The sequence below is a fragment of the Zonotrichia leucophrys genome, chromosome 1 (genome assembly GCF_028769735.1).
Source record: "Zonotrichia leucophrys gambelii isolate GWCS_2022_RI chromosome 1, RI_Zleu_2.0, whole genome shotgun sequence".
NCBI lineage: Eukaryota > Metazoa > Chordata > Aves > Passeriformes > Passerellidae > Zonotrichia > Zonotrichia leucophrys.
The window spans coordinates 88508657-88521924 of NC_088169.1; positions in this window are offsets into that span (position 1 = coordinate 88508657).

Below are 13268 nucleotides of genomic sequence, written 5' to 3' on the forward strand. Positions count from 1 at the left end.
AATTTTTTTTTTGTGAGAAAGAGTTACAGGGATGCAGCCAGATCTCTGTTTCTGCCAGGGTTCTTCGTGCTTTGTTATTGTAATCACGGGTCGTTGTAGCTTATCTCCTCTTTCTCCTCTTTTGTATTAGTAAAAGCCCTGGCTGGGTGGGGTGATGGCCCTTCCCCAAGGCAGGGCTCTCTTCCAGCATAGTGAAGACACCTGAGAGGGTGGGGGGGTTATGCAAAGTGACTCCAAAGACCAGCATGCTTTGAGACCTCGACTCCAAAATGCAATGAGAAAACCCTAAAAACAACGAGCCACCTAAGAATTGAGAGACTAAAGTGATGTCCAGACGTGAGGAGCCAAGTGCTGAGCCTGCAGAGATGCGGAGCCCCTCTCGCCCTGAGCAGAGAGTCGTCCCGACGGCGGGACCAGGAAGGACCGAACCAGGGACACCAAGATCTGATGGGGACATCATGCCCTAAAGGCTCCCACGATGGACCGGATCCCCCAGCTCTGCTCCTAGTGGATAGAGCTGCGCATGTTCTCCTCGTCTGAGTTGCCCTGAGAGACACGACAGGGACTGCAGCCCTGCTGAGCCGCCCAATCCTGAGCTGATGACTTTTAATAAAGGCATTAAAAAGGAGAAGAAATCTCCTGGCCCTGTTTATTTCAGGAATTATAAGCCTTTTAGGAAACATGAGCATTTTAGAACATTTTATATTTTTCCTCTTTTGAAACCTTTTAATGACATGGGAAGAGACAGCAACGAAAGCAAAGTCAAGGAAGTGTATTACAGATGAATCTTTTTAGTCATCTTGTAAGATGTAATAGCCACCAATACATCCTGCAACACATAATGGAAGGTGAATCAAAAATAATTTATATATGTTGCTTTGTCTTCCATTCACCAGACACAGAAGTTCATGCCATAGATCTGTGGTAAATAGGTATGATTCATGCTGATAAAAATTGAAACAGTAACCAATATTGATACAGTAATTAATATTTGAGAATAATAAAATAGTTAATAGTTAAAAGTTGTAATGCCAAAGAAGAGAGGGAAAGGAGGGGCTCCACCCACCCCCCTTCCCAGCAGATGTTCTCAAGGACCACAGGAAAGAAGCTGAAGATACAGTTGCTAAAAATGACCAAGAACCTGGTTGGGTCCAAGAAAATGCTAATTATAAAGGACTTATTGCTTTGATATGTAGATGCAGTGATACGTTAGTCTTGGCTTACATTGTACTGGCTTGGTGCGCATGTGTAACCCAAAGGTGAATTAAAGGACAACGAAGAAGACTACAGGGCCTTCATCAGTGACGACCCCCAAAGACTTGTGCGACCACCAAACCGAGTGGTGGCGCATGCGTGGTAAAGGTGGTAATGAAGGCGGAGACAGAAAAGTGACGAACCGAAAATAGGAGGAGATGGAATTGACACATGGCATATAAGGGGTGACTTTTACTTGGCAAGCTTGTACGTGAAGTGGCAAGGGTCAAGAACCCTGCCCTCCGTACCCCGCAGTTGTTTTTGCTTATGCGCTATTATTTGAACCAAATTATCCCTTATTTATATATTTTCTAAACTATTCAATTAAAATTGTTGCTACCTTAAATATTGTTTGGGGTTTTTTTTTGATGGGATGATTGGGCGAACATAACAGGTCACACGAAGCAGTTATATCACTACAATAACATCCTTTCTGTACTACAGGGATCACATTCCTAAGACCACCAGTCATTGGTGGTATTTGCTGTGTACTGGAAAAATCACTCCTTGAATAATTTATGATTTCATGGTGCCATGCATTAAGAGGAGCATTTGAACATGTTACATGTAATTCAGTAACAGTTCTAGTGGACCTGACAGAGGTTTCCTCCTGTGTTATCTTCTGTTGTAAAGGTATTTTGTGAACTTGATTTAGCTATTCTAAATTAAGGCCAGATTTGCCTAATCATTCTTAGAAATTTATCCCAAAGCTACTTTCCCTGACTACAAATGGTTTTTGGGGACCCTAGCTTACATATTTTGCAAAGGGAACACCACCATCCTGACAGAAGCAATAATAAACTATTAAAGGTTATACACCTCAAAAGACTCAAAGATTTATAGAATCTACAGAGCCCAAGGATTACCAATGCAATGGTTTGAAAGACTTGTCTTAATACATGGTTTTCATGTATGTTAGAAATAATTCATGCTATAAAAGAATGTATTTTATAAAGATTGTGAAATCCAAATGTGTCTCTGGCCACAAGCAGCCCGAGAGGCGGATGTCTATTCAAACTCCGAAATTCCTGAAGGCGACCAGATAATGATCGGCATTTAGCTTATAATTAGACGCACCCAGTGCAATGATCACTGTTATCCTGAGTCATCGGAAGACGCCTAAGAGTGATCATCGCCCTGTTGGTAACATTGATCGTGATAGCCGAAGTCGAAGTCGCCAGAAAGATACATGTGAATACTTGACTTCCCAGGATACAATCAACGCTGGCTATCAACCAGGAAACGGCAATTGTCCAAGGTCTGAAAGAACCAACTATGAATATGCAGAGTTACAAAAGAAACTTGGACTCCGTCGCCTCGGGCATAATAAACTGTATAAAACATCCCTGCTAGAAGCGACTCTTGTGAACGAGGCAGGGGTCCTATTGCGATAGAGGTCGGATCCAGGTTCACCCAGTGCTGATCCTGGGCTTGATGCTGTCTCTTTGGCTGTGGTGGTTTTGAGGACCGTATTTTGGTTGCAGAAAAAAATAAATAAATCTTTTAGCATTTTTGGTAATTTGGCTTTCGATTGATCATTTATAACACATGTAATAGAGCAGTCTGAAGAATTTGATAAATCAAGATGGTAACTACAGAATCTTCCTTCTGAGAAGATTAGAGCACAAAATGAATTTAGGTACACCATCTGCACAGTACTGCATATTTTGGTCTGTGGGAGTTCCCAGGCAGCTCCTCTGGGGCAAAAAATTTTGTAAGAAAGACTTGGTTTCAGTTGGTGACTTAGAACTGTCACTGCCATCAAATCAAAATGGATACAAAATTAAAATGTTGTGGGAAGCAAACACAAATATAATAACATATGATATCAATCTCATAATAATTGTCAGTACCTCTTACGAAATTAGCACAAATACTGGTTTTTTAATATGGCAAGACAGAAGACCAGACCAACTCCTTAGTGCTGATAGAAAAATGTTTAGCAAGCTAAGCATTTCTGTAATGTTTCCTTCCCATTGTGAGTAACTTCTAGAGATAACTGAAACTGTCATCTCCATCTGGTTCTCTCATTTCCCTCAAGAAACTTCTGAGTGCTGGGCTTCTTTCCCACCATAGCTCTCTAGATTTTACATTCTTTTGTTGCATTTCAAAAGCTGAATTCAGCTCGAGGGCAGGGCTGCTATTCAGAGAGAGCTCCACCAAGGCAATTCCAAGGTCTTGCATCTGGGAAGGAATAGCCCCATGCAGTAGTACAGGCTGGGAGCTGTTTGGAAGCATTAAAGGACCTCTGTGTCCTAGAGGACAGTTTGAATGTGTGTCAGCACTGTGCCCTTGCAGCCAAGGTGGCCACAGCATCTTGAGCTGTATTAACAAGAGGGCCAGGGGAATGATCTTTCATAACACCTCATCTCAGTACTGTCACTGGTTTTAGGCTCCCTCCAGTACAAGAGCAATATTGACACATGGAACAGAGTCAATCAAAAGGCCTCCAAAACAGTCAGGCACTGGAGAACATGATGCATGTGAAGAGGCTGATAGAGCTGCATATTTTCAGCTTGGAGAAAAGGAGACTTTCTTGCTTCTTACAACTACCTGACTGCAGGACAAGACTGGAAAATGGAACCAGTCTCTTCTCATGGATGCACCACGATCGCACAAGAGCCAACAGACACAAATTGCAGCGCAGTAAATTACATATTCTAGGTAAAAAGGAAAAAACATACTATGAGGATGCTCAAACACTGGACTAGGTTGCTCAAAGATGTTGTAGAACCTCCATATTTAGAGATGTTCAGGACTCCCTTAGCCCTGATCAACTTGATCTGATTTGGCTGTTTGAGCAAGGAGTTGAACTAGATACCCATGAAGGTCCCTTCTGACCTGTTATGACTGTATGATTCTAAGGCACCAAGTGATGTGCTATGGGTGAAAGTCCTATACTTCCAGGTCTAGATGTTCTAGAACCTAGCTTTTGTTGCTTTTGGCAACTTTTTTAAATCTCATTTGGAATTTCTAGGTTTTATTATAGCTTTCAGTAAAATCATTCTACTCCTCTCTTTGCTCTCATTTTTTCTTTGCTCCAGTTTTTATTGCCTATTATGCTAATTATTTTTTAGGAGTAGCAACAAAGTCTTAGTTGCAGAAGGGGTTTAAATTAATCCTTTTAGAAAGAAAAATGCATATTGATTATATATGACTCACATCAATGTACGTAATTAGTCTCATCCTCAGAAACACAATTATAAAGCCACCATTACATATTTACCCGAGGTTCATTATTAATTCGCTTCAGATAGGAGCTTTATGAATGAACATAAAACACATTTATTTGACACCCTAGAGTTATTTGGTTGCTGAGTGGTTTGTGGTTTTGAAATAGAATAAACACTTAACGTTTAGTTCTGGATTATTTAAGTAAGAAACTTCTTAATTTTACTGTGCTGAAAGTCATTATCTGGGGAAAACAGTAGCATAAATTCCAAGAATAATTTATTTTTTTTTACATTTTTACTGCACTTTTTATATGAAACAATTCAGGAATGCTGACGATAAGAAAAAAACTCTTTTTTCTTATTTAAACACTGTAAATAGAGAAGGAAAATATTTGGAAGGATCTCTTACTGTCTTCTACTCGCAAACACGTTCATGTTTATCAGATCAATGGCCAGTACTACTAAGATCCTTCAAGCAAGAACAGTTAAAAGAATATGAAAGACTAATTCTATCTTATAACTGTGAATCTTATACATTTAAACAAGAGCACTATTTCAAAGCATCAAGCAATTTAAATTCTCATGCTACAATGAATCCTGCGGCTCAGTGAAAACTGAAGGAGGAGCCTATAATTATTATAGGATTAATTAAGCACTTAAGCACAGGTAAAATTTTAATCATGGCTTTAGTTTCTGTGGGAATTAAGAGCATACCTAAGTCTATATCTATTTTGCTTAATCAGGAACTATGAATCTTCTACTTCAATTATTTCCATACATTTCCTCTCTGTTAAGAGATTGCTCTTCAAATTCACTTTAATGTATTGCATTTTTGTCAGGATTTAGTTTTGTCTTTTAGTTTAGTTCTTTTAGCTTTTCTTCTTGCATGCAAAGCCCAGTTTGAAACAATCTTTCATGACTTGCACCTGCTCCAAATTCTGTATCTTGTCTATATTGTTCTAGCTGTCTTCTCTGCCTGCATTCTTATTTGTTATTAGCTCTGAATTGATTTAGTCACTATACCAGGTTGAATCATTATTTGATTTACATTGATTTCTGCTTCCAACCTCATTGGCCAGTGGCAAATAGAAAAGCTTTGGGCTTTTTTTCTTTGAGGAGTCGGGCTCCTCAATGCTGCAGCTTTTTACTGATACATTTACATGCTTGAGGAGAACAGATCACATTTATGATGAGGAAAATAATTAAGAGCACCCTTTCTTTTGTTCTTTTGAAGGTGAAAGAGAGGAATAAAGTGTGGCATGTTTCAGGGCTTTGTATCCAGTCTAAAGGAAATACTATGTCCATTCATCACTCTCAGAGACCAATGTAATGTTTAGTTGTAATATATTTCTGCCTAATGCTGTCTACAGGGGAGCCTCAGATGCCAACAGAACCTTGTAACAACCTGGGACCTGTGAAGACAATGTCTGGAAGCTGAGATCCAAAAGGAAGAGCTTCAAGCAAATTTTCTGTTTCAAAAATGATGCAAATGAGATTGGTCATTTCCTTAACAAATAAATTAATTTGTTTCAAGAACTTGTACTTTGCCTGTTCTTAAAATTGTGACTTGGAGTATAAAATTGTTGATATCAGCTCTTTCTCTTCCAGATAAAGAAACTGGAGAGCAGCTTGATTTTGTCTGATCTTTTGTTGCAGAACCACTAACTGAGCTGAGCTGCAACCATATCAGCACAGTGAAGAGTAAAACTGTAGTGAAAAGAAGAGAATCAAAATGTAAAAGTATATTTTAGAAAGACCAGATTAATGATGAAAACCTTGATATCCTTTGTGCAGATTTAAGTAATGTGCTCTGATGGACAGCTCTTACTGGTGCTGGTGAAATTCAGAGCTAGAACTGCAGGCAAAAATGACTCAACCTCAAACAAATTGTGTCGCATTTAACTGAAATAGCAGAGAATTATCATTTTAAATGGAAGAAAGCCTGAAAATATTAAAAGCTTTAAAGAAAATATTACACTTTGCTAATAAAGACATACAGAAATACTAGAGCTTTTGATCAAATTTGAAGAAGAAATAGGATTGTTTTATGTGAGATCCAAGTTTTCTGCACAGGGCTAGTTCTTCTCTCTGAAGAACCACATGGCCAGTTACTAAAAAACGCAGAAACTTGTGAGGTTTTTTTTCTGTAATTGCAAGCACTTGGATGCTGGTAAGCAATGACTGTGCAAGGATTTCAAGAGTCAAAATCCAAATTAAAAAATAAGAGAGATAGAGACAGATAAATGATGCTACAAAAGGGTAGGTTTCTTGTCCTTTTGATTGTTAAAATAATTTTAAAAGATTTCAAAATCAACCACAATGTTTGATAAAAACAAAATATAGAAGAAAGACTCCCTGGCCCTGCATCTTCTTTAAATAGTATTGTCTTTTCAAGCCTAGTTGTTTTTTCGGTTTTTTTTTTAAATTTGTGACTGGCAATACTCAGTTCCCCTGTCTCTTTGCATTTTCAGACATAAGGGGCAAGTGACACCCACTCCTCTTGAGGTGCAACACCACAACTTCTTTGCCAATACAGGCCCTGAAGTGCTCTTTGGGCGAGACTTTGTGATAAAGATGTGAGTTGTTGGATGAGATTGCAACCTCATAGGGTCAATCTCTCCTGTGAATGAGATAGGAGTAATACAAATGTTAGTGAAAATGGATTTGGAGAGACTCCTGAAGTACTTGGACAGCAAGTTGCAGCAGATGGGAAGGAAATGGTTCACTATATCATATCTCATGGGCAAATATAAAGAGAAGGAGTTACCATGTTGAATACCAGAAGGTTGGAGCAGTAACTCACAGGCATCCTGAGACGAGGCCCAGCAACACACATATGCAATATTTTCCTGGGAAGTCCTGGACTGAGTGTGTATCTGCAATAATTCTGTTAATGCACAGATAGAGGAAGCATGGCAACCCAGCTTGTTCTAGCAAAAGTAAAAGTTAGGGAATCCTTGTCAAAAAGGTTGAGTAAGTATGGAACCTATACTTCTCAGTATATTTCTAAATGTTAGGAATTAAAGCCTGCAGCTGCTTGTATGTTGAGAAGGAAAAAAGTGTCTTTCCAGACAGAAATATAAATAAATATATAAAATATATACATAATATATGTAATATATATCTTACATCATATAAAATAATAGATATAATTTTATATACATACACATATAGTTATAAAATAAATATAAATTAAATACATAAATATGTAAGCATATTTTAAGCAGAATGGCTCAATAAAATGTTGCAGATCAGGAGGGTCTTTTTGTTAGGTTGGTGACCATTAAGTACATGATTATATCTCAGTGTAAGATGAAATCTTCCTGTTTGGAGCCCAGTTAAGTCCATGAGGTTATCAAAATTGGGATGATGTTGGTGGTAAGTTATATACTAAGATATGAAGTCTTTTAAACAGCTTCATAGCAATGGGAGAAAGGAGGTGAACTAAAAGAAGCCCTTCTTTCAGCATGACCGTGAAAATCTCCTGCAGCCTCCCATGCAAGCTGTAACAACAAGAATCAATCAGCAACATTGAAGTGCTTCTTTTATCACCTTCAGTATCCTTTAACAGCAATAGCACCTTTATTTTTATGTCAGTGAGCAGTGTTCTCTCAGATGTATTTTATGTTTCAGTAATGATTTGTGTTCAATCTTCTGTAATAAAGGCCAGATGATCAACTCTGTTATGCAAATGGAAGCACGGAAGCAAGGAAGACCTCAGTTTGAAGCGGCAGAAGGAACAAATGCCATTCTCTTCATGGGGATGCTTTTCTTCATCTCTTGACCTTTCAGTAGCTATTTTGCCTGCAAGTTCTTGTTCAAGGGGAAGGATGCAGTCAGCTGGAAGGTGATAAATGTTAGAAACCACTTAATGCCGCAACTGAGACTGATATTAAAGGTGTCCAATGAGTAAAGGCCTTGTTACATTTAGGCTTTTAGTGCATATAAACTCTCAATAGTTTAAGCAAACAGGTTGCAATGCATTGGTTGTTAAGACAGAGGCTTATTTTAATAACATGAAGGTAAATTGGATACCTATGCTTAGGGAAAGAAACACAGTCTACATGTAATTAACAGGAAATATACTTAATATAGGCCATAGTTCAGGTATATTTATATGTCATTGTTGTTTTACATTTGTCTTTCTAGAGATGGGAATAAAATATTGAACAAAATCGTAGTCATACCTTCAAAAGCAGACATGACTGTGGACCTCCAGGGCTGAACCCATTCTCTTCAGCATAAGCTGAATAACTAAGCTCCCAGGAACTTGTGAGACAAAAACAGCTGTAAAGTAAGAGTTTTTCCCCACCAGCAGACCCATGTAAATATAATTGTGTCATTCTAGCTGATGTAGCTTACATTCAAAATTGTATGCCATAAAAATGATAGTATAATACTTCTGATATTTAAATATTACAAATACTAAAAATTGTTTTATAAAATCTGTTTTGGAGATTTAATACTGGGTGTTAGAGATTCACTTGGGAGGCAAGACTTGAGCCTTAGGGAAGGCTGTAAGATCTGAGAGCATTGAGAGTAATCATATCTGGCATCCACTGAAATAGATGCAGTTTTACCTGTATGGGATTAATGCATGCATTTTTGATTTTCTTTCTTCTTTTTGGCAAGGATGAAGAAAGAATTCTGGGGAAAAACAAACAAAAACAAACATCCCACATGCAAATTAACAAATTGTTGTATTGATATTTGCATATATACATATAAAACTAATACATTAGTAAATTAAATACAATTAACAACTCCACTGAATTTTCAGAAGGTAGGGAGATAAGGAGATAATAATTTTATTTCTATCTGTGAGAGTATATTCATATTCAGAATCTTTTTCCCAGGACAACAAATAATGTAGGCATGCAGCCTCCATTTTTTAATGTAAAAACTCTGGTTTTGAATACATCCTGAGCCTTGGGAAACTTCATACCTGACTTAAAATTCATGGCACAATGTTTCTGACATTTATATCAATGCTCTTGATTCTCTTCTGCCAGCTGTAGTCCTCCTTCAGAGGATTAATTTCTGAAGTTTAGCCCATGTTGGAGAAAAATGCTTATGTATGGCTTATTATTCCTTTTCTTGCTAACATTTAGTTTTCTTCCTAGGTCTACTTACCCAGATTTTTTTGAAGAACATTTTCCTTCTCACTCTCTATTGAGCTTGAAGTTTGTCGTTTCCATTTCACACCTAAAGAGGGATTTGCATGCCTAAAACTTTATTTTTTTACATCTTACTTCCTTAATGAAAAGACATTACCTCTCCCTACAGCATTTACCTGCATGCCTCCTGAGAGAAAAAATGCAAACTGTAATGACAGCACCCCACAACTGGCTCAACAAGGAAACCTTCACAGAAAAGATTACCCTTACAATGAGCCAATGTTTTGCCTAGTCTGACATGCCAGGTTTTGACCCTGTGCTTCTAATATAAAGTGCTCCCAGAAGAACTGAATCAAAATAGCTTAATCAACATCATGTTTATGTATAAAACAGACTTATTAACTTTTTGGTAAGTGACCTAGTAATAAAAGCAAGGTCTCAAAGGATTTACCCCTTCATGCTCAGTGTGGGCCAACAAGCCGATATAACATCTGCTCAGTATGTGTTGCAAAGCAAATGAACACTGCTGACACCATTAATCAGCTTGTCCAAGTGAATAAAATTTCAAAAACTGTTGTAAAATCTTGGCTTTCAAACCAAATATTTCATGTGGATCTGCATGTGTTCATCTAATGATGGATTAGTTAACCCTGAGAGATGAACGACTCCAGCCCTGTATTTGAGGGGGCAATGCATGTAAGTCTGACAATGTACAGAAAAAGATCATAAAGAAATTAGAGATATGGGAAGTAGTTTAGAAAAAATTGATCACCTGCCATTGGTGCCTCAAACTTCTGTGTGTGACATTAAACACAATGAATAAAAAACACCTTGTTTTGAGTCCTATCCACAGGCTGCAAGCTGTGATTAAATGTATGTTGGTTTCATTCACAGAACTGTTAAAATGCAGGTAGCATTTTTTTCTTCCTTTCCCTCCTTTGCTGGGCCATGGAGAGGAACTGTACATCAGAGAGAAAAATTACCTAGAATTAATTTCAGTGGAATAGATCAAAGCAGTGCAGCATCAATTTAAATCTGGGGTTATATTATGAGTGAAAACTGAGGAAAAATCAGTAAAAGGAACTGATACTTTGTTATTTAATGAGGAGTAGAACATCTGTCAGGGAAAGAGAAGACAGACACATGGAAGCTACACAGGGAAGCTACAGATGGAAAAAGTCTCTGCTAGCCATCTTAAAAATATAGGCCCTATTCTATTGCTTTGTCAAACCTGCTTTTGAAAGTCCAAGACTTTTCTGGTTTCAAGATTCCCTTCAGAAGATGTCTCCAGACTGTAGTTATTTTGGTCTTAGTATATTTTTTGCTGATATCCTTTTTTTAACCTGAATTTCTTTCCATAATTACTAGCACACTCCTTTGCAATACAATAAAAATTCACATCCCTCAGCAACCATCACTGCCTTTTTTTAGGACCTGATTCTCTTATGTCTTCTCAGAATATTATGCCCAAAACTTAGTCCATTGAAAATTATCAGGATTATTCAAGTGGCAGGGCTCTAGCCTCAAAGAATAAAGTGGGCATTACTGGAATGGGTAAAATATGTCTTTAAGAAAACTGAGATAATGTTTTTTCATTGTGGAGAAAAGACTATATATTGAATGCATCAGTCTCTTATTCACTATAAATCAAAGACTGGGTAAAAAGAGTGCCCATCACATGAACTGAAAGATGGGCTGTTCTAATAGAAGAAATACATTCCTTTTCTGTTGTATTTTTTTCATTTAGCTTAGGAAAGAAAAAGTTTGAGAATTTACTGAAAAAAATGCTGCTGAGTAAGCATTGTGTCTTTGCTCCAACATGCTACAACAGTAGCATAAAATAATTTTGAGTCTGAGGACTATGAGTTACATCAGATCAATATAAATTAAATTATTGTAGATAACCAAAAAGAAGTGTTAGGAAAAAAAAGGAAGATATTTTATAAAAGAAACAGAACTATTTGGAGAAGTAGGGTGGACAGAATAATTTGGAGTCCTGAATGTTGAGAAAGTTTGGGAGGATTGGTAAGTAGGAAATTTAAAAACCCTCCATAACTCTTATAGAAGGGATCTTACTGTAAATGGATGAGCAGCTACCTGAAAAAATATGTTAGAAATTGTGGGGGCCTGAATATATGTTGTATTGTAGTGTGGGTCTGAGTTGCTCCAAACGAGCTACAGCTGCAAAGTCCTTAGTTGGGCAGCAGCTGTAGCTTGTGAACTGGAATAAATAGGGTTGGGTCGAGAGCCCAGGAGGAGTCCCTGAGAATTGTGCTGTAGAGAATGGTGAAGAGCCCCAGCAGAGAGGCAAGAACAACACTGCAGTGAAGATTACAACAACTGGTGAAGATTACAACAAGAAATAAACAAAAACTTAAGAAAAAATCTGCCTTGGAGATGAGAAAAAATAGCAACAAAGTACAAATTATCAAAAGATAAAAAAAAAAAAAAAAAAGGGGAGGTGGAAGGAGACTTTATTTGTTTAAAAAATGGATCACTGTGCAATGTTAGTAAGTCAGAAATGAATGATTATCTGCCGAAGACACCAAAAGAAAATGGGGGCTATTTTTCCATCTTGTATAGGAAACAAACTTCTGAATTTAAGAATACAGAAAGTACACGTTGATGCACTTGTAAACTTAGTATAGTATACAAGGCTTTAGAACATGTTGCAAAGGAAAATATTCTACAAGGATAAAATAGAGTTTGGGTTTATGAAAGAAATGGATTCTGCTGCCATTGTTTTAGAGAGCAATCAGCTTTTTTTAGGGAAAGAAAATACAGTAAATTTATCATGACTTCTGTAAAGTATTCTCATACAGCTCATAAATTAAAGTGGAAAAGATATGAGATAGCATAGGAATTACCTGACTATGTGAATAAAAATGAGTATGGTAATAGCAAGAGGATTTGGGAAGGAGAGTAGGGGAAAGAGAGAATGAGGATTTATCACTGAGAGTTCAAGGAAGATTGCAGAGATCCATCTTCCAGGACTGTTTATGGAACTCAGTATTATAAAATACTCTCATGGATGTCTTGGCACAAGGAATAGGAGAAAATTAATGAAATCTGCTGATGATACAGAGGGAGGCATTTTCAGTATAGTGATAAAATGTTGTATAAGGAGCGGGAAAAGATCATACAAGAAAGAGAGCTTTATAACTTGGAGTAATAGAAATGTGATGAGCTACAATTAAAAGGACTAATAAGTATTTCTCATTTAAGCTAGCAATTTATCATTTGAAGGCAGGGACAATGACCTGCTTGTTAGGTTAATGGCCTAACTATGAGATATGACTGACAGGAAGATATGAAAAAGACAAATGTATTACTCAGCTAAGAGATTAGACATTTTAACAGAGATGAAGAAATATTAAATTAATTTTATTTAAAATAATAAAATGTCTCCTGGAATGGGTCACCATTATTAAAGGAATTAACTTAATCTGAATTGGGTACACAGAGAACACCTTCAGAGATGGGGTCCTAGACTGCTCAGGAGACTGAATTCTACATTTGTGAAGAACCTATCTGGATAAGGTACCTAAATGAGTGATGTTCAAATGAGCAAATATCTAAGGTCATGGATAAGAGGAATTTGTTCTTCACTGCACAAGATGGTACTGGGAAAAGCAGAGGTAAAAGATTTCTAAAGAGCAGAGCAGTCATACCAAACGGGATTTCTGATATTCCTGTCCTGGGTTGACTGTTTGATGCTTTTATC